Source organism: Monopterus albus, unplaced genomic scaffold (genome assembly GCF_001952655.1).
Source record: "Monopterus albus unplaced genomic scaffold, M_albus_1.0 scaffold336.1, whole genome shotgun sequence".
Taxonomy (NCBI): domain Eukaryota; kingdom Metazoa; phylum Chordata; class Actinopteri; order Synbranchiformes; family Synbranchidae; genus Monopterus; species Monopterus albus.
Window position 1 is genome coordinate 290216 of NW_018128216.1, and position 3903 is coordinate 294118.

At 42.5% G+C, this 3903-nt stretch overlaps 1 protein-coding gene across 6 annotated transcripts in view; it reads right to left on the bottom strand.

Annotated features, from left to right (window-relative positions):
• Positions 1 to 2283, bottom strand: part of znf438 (zinc finger protein 438) — a 117056-nt gene extending 114773 nt beyond the window's left edge. For 5 of the 6 annotated variants that reach the window (XM_020624737.1, XM_020624741.1, XM_020624738.1 and 2 more), the window contains exon 1: positions 2112 to 2282. The gene's annotated coding sequence lies outside the window, so the exon portion shown is untranslated. Of the gene's footprint in view, positions 1 to 2111 lie in introns of all 6 variants that reach the window. The other variant, XM_020624742.1, reaches the window with a different exon arrangement.
• Between the last annotated feature and the right edge of the window lie 1620 nt (positions 2284 to 3903).

The following is a 3903-nucleotide window of genomic DNA, read 5'->3' on the forward strand; positions in this document are numbered from 1 at the left end:
AAAAAAAAAAAAAAAAAAAAAAATCACCCACAACAGCATAGGCTCTATGTAGATTCAACACAGAACCATAAATCAAGCTTTAAAGAGCCCATGGCATGCTTTTTTTGTTTTCTGACATATAGAATGTGGCAACAGTGAATCATCATCTTAAATGTGACCTAAAGCTCAAAAAATGAGGTGTACGTGTGCTCTAGTACATCTATGTAGAACCAACTCGATTTATACTGTACACATCTCACAAAATCTTGCACACAAGGCTTTTTCAACAACAAAGTCTTTGTGATAGATTAAGGATTCCCTTGAATGGTCATATTCTTCAGGGAGTTGCACATTCATGTGAGGTTGCCTGACATCTCCTGCTGCCATCGTAAAAGTGGACATTTTCAACTGCACCTGGTTTTGTGGATATATTTTACCTCCTGCTGCTGCACTGTGAGCAGAGGATATAAAGGAAAACACAGGGCCTGAGGTTACTGCATGTCCAGGAATGATCCTGTACAGAGACTTGCGGTTTTACCTGACCAAATCTAACTTACAAGCAGCCAGTCAGTGAAGCCCCCGCGCTGGTGAATTGTCAGCTCATCAACATTGGATTCCCCCGGAACACAGTACCCGTTTGTTTTGACTGCTTGAGGCCAGTGTGTCCGCGCATGTGATGTGTTGCTGGTTAACAAGCAGATTAACAACCCAAGATGTTATTGTTGGTTGCTACGCTACCTGTTGGAACTAATTTCACTGCTTTGGGATTGTATGTGGTCTTGTAGGGGAAGACGCAGTGACCACTGGTTGGATTTACCGACCTTGGAGGTACTTGAAAGGGAGTGATGTTTCCATTACTCCATGGGACTTAATGGTAAGTTGAATAAAAAATAAAAATAAAAAACACAAAACAAAACCCACATTGTCTCTTAATGCCTTGTTTCTGTAACATTGGTAAGAACTGTCTTAAGGCTTGAGAAATTACTAGGTCTGCATTTTGCCAGTTAAAATATGGGGTTTCTCAATTACCTGCTTTGTTTAGAGTTTTACAAATGTCTTTTCATCGGTACTGTTTATCTATAGATGGAGGATTAAGGCTGTTGGGGCTCATCTCGCTGTCCACTTTCATATTCTGGCTCAAACATGTCAGGTAGGATTTGAGATTGTCACTGTCAAAAACATGGCTTCCTGACCGGTCTTGTGTCAAAAAGTGTTCCCCCTTTTCGATACTCAGTTTCACGTAGCAACCCCCTCAGTCATTCTGGTTATGATAATGTTAGGATTCAGGTTAGGGGAAACACCAGCAGCAGGATTTGTGCATATTTACAAACTATCCTCTCATTTTCTGGAGGAGGCTCTCGGGTTTTTTCATTGTTAAATAATTACAGATTATTTTAATTATGAATGCTGCAAAGCTAATCTGGAGGTACCCAAGATTAAACATTATATGGCTAGAAAGAAAGTCACTTTCGGCTTTTCCCGTTTAGGGGTCGCCACAGCGCATAGTCACCCTGAATCGAACCCGGGCCACACCGGCGACAGCGCTGCGCCTTAACCACCAGGGTTAAGGCAAACATTAAATGGCTAGAAATGAGCATACCATGGGCACTTTAACCCCCTCCTCTGATCATCACATCTACACACTTACAGGTGCACAACCAGCATTGGTGACATTCAGGAGAGAAGATTTTCACAATTGTTCGTACATCTTTCATTTTTCTTGCTTTTGTCACTACTGCAGGAAATCCTAGGCTGTGCCAGAGTCAAATTCTTCGTGTGTACAACACACCTGGCCAATAATGCTGGTTCAGATTACGTATTTCTGCAATGCACTGCTACAGCGTTAGCCACAGGCCTGCTCCGTATTAGCTACACACTCGAAGACACACTGTATGACAGTTACATTTATCTACCTGCTGTATTGCATATGCACTTTAATGCAAAATCTACGTTTTGTAAACACTGTCATTTGAGTTTGAAGCCGTTTCTCATAGTGTAAATACAGATCAAAGCGAAAGGTCCTTCCTGTTGCTACCGTGATAACACTGCAAACCACCCCTGTTTCGTTTTATTATCTGTCTAAAAGCATCACACTGAGCGAAAACGTTGTTATAACTTGAAATATGTCTCACCTTGAACCACAGTTACGTACTGGGCCCGCCTTCAAAATGCACAGTCTCATTTATGGTAGATAAGTGGTAAAACCGTCGATCCTCACAACAGCTTCTCTCCAGCCATTTTGAGCCAAACCGTCAACTTGATGCCGAGCTAGGACTGGGGGTTAGGGGATGTGATCGAGTATTTTTTAATTAATTACTACTATCAGGGAATGTGTACAAAATAATTGGAGTCAAGTATAATATAGGTTTCTGTTTCAGTTATAAGTCCTCGTTTCAAACGGATTAAAAAGCAACGTCCTGTAGTTGCTAATATCCCCTAACACCCCTTTTAGGGAAAATGGTACGGCTCGTGAAATTCTGGGGCTCTACTTTAATGCAGCCAATAACACGAGCGGCTGTGTAGTAAAGTGCTGCATTACAGCAGGGTGCTGTCAATGTCAGAACAGCTGTGAGGTGTCAAAAATGTCAAGGAGTTTGGTGACAAGTTACCTTAGGACATTTTAACAATAATGGAGCGCTATTGTAACACTGCAGGCATGCACCAATACTGAGGGGGGAATTATTTTATACCATCTGAATTATAAAAATAGGGGAAAATACTGTACCTACAGTAGCTCGAAATTTAAACTAAAGGAGCAAAACACCAATTTTACTCAAAGGTCAATTTACTCAGCAACAGGAGTAGGCTAGGCTACTATTCAAACTGTGAATAGCACCTCAAGTCTTTAGTGATTCTAGAGTAACACATTAACAAAACAGTACCAAACATGGGAGACCAGACAACAGCTACATGACATTACAAAAAGTTGTTTAACTGCAGAGAAAATCACTGGTGCCAGCCTGCCCTCCATGCAGGACCTGTACTCATCACGGGTCAGGAAGAGGGCAGAGAGGATTTCTGCAGACCCTTCTCACCCTGCATACAAGCTCTTTGAACTCCTTCCCTCTGGACGGCGCTTCAGGTCACCGTGCACCAAGACAACCACACACAGAGACAGTTTCCTTCCCCGGGTTATTACAATGATGATAATCACCTTTATTGGCCAAGTATGTTACACACAAGGAATTTGTTTCTGGTAGAGAACCAAGGAAGCCATCTGCGGCGCCAACTCAACCAATGGCAACGGGGGGGTTCAGTGTCTTACCCAAGGACACTTTGACATGTGGACTGCAGGCACTGAGATTCAATCCTTCAACCTTCCGGTTGGGAGGCTGCTCTACCCACCACACCACTGTCACCTGATATGAACAGCTAGTCTATGCTGCTCTTTTAACTTGTGATTTTTAACTTGAATATATTGTGTATTTATTTTGTTTTATATTGTGCACATTGAGGGCCATTGAGCTGGAATAAAATTCCTTGTGTTCTTGAAATACTTGGCAATAAAGTTTATTCTTACAAGATTGTAGTGTGTGAGTGTCAGGCTGTGTCCGAAACCGCATACTGTGCCAGTACGTACTGAAAGAGATGAAGTACCTACTTACTGACCGTTAAAACAGTAGGTACTGTATAGTATGAAGCCTGGTAGTATGAATGAGATTCGGACGTACTACATCCGCCATGTTGATACATCACGTGACATACGTTTTCATAGCAGCGTCTTCTTCGTTGGATAACTCCTCTCCCGGGGCATCATGGGATAGTGAAGTGTCCATCGTATGCACACTGCAAAATCCAACCGGAAGCAGTAGGTCATCCGGGTACTTTTCGCCTACTGTTTTTGGAATACTACGAATCCGGACATACTACTCGCTTCGCCTACTATACAGTATGGTAGTAGGCGGTTTCGGACGCATTCTCAGG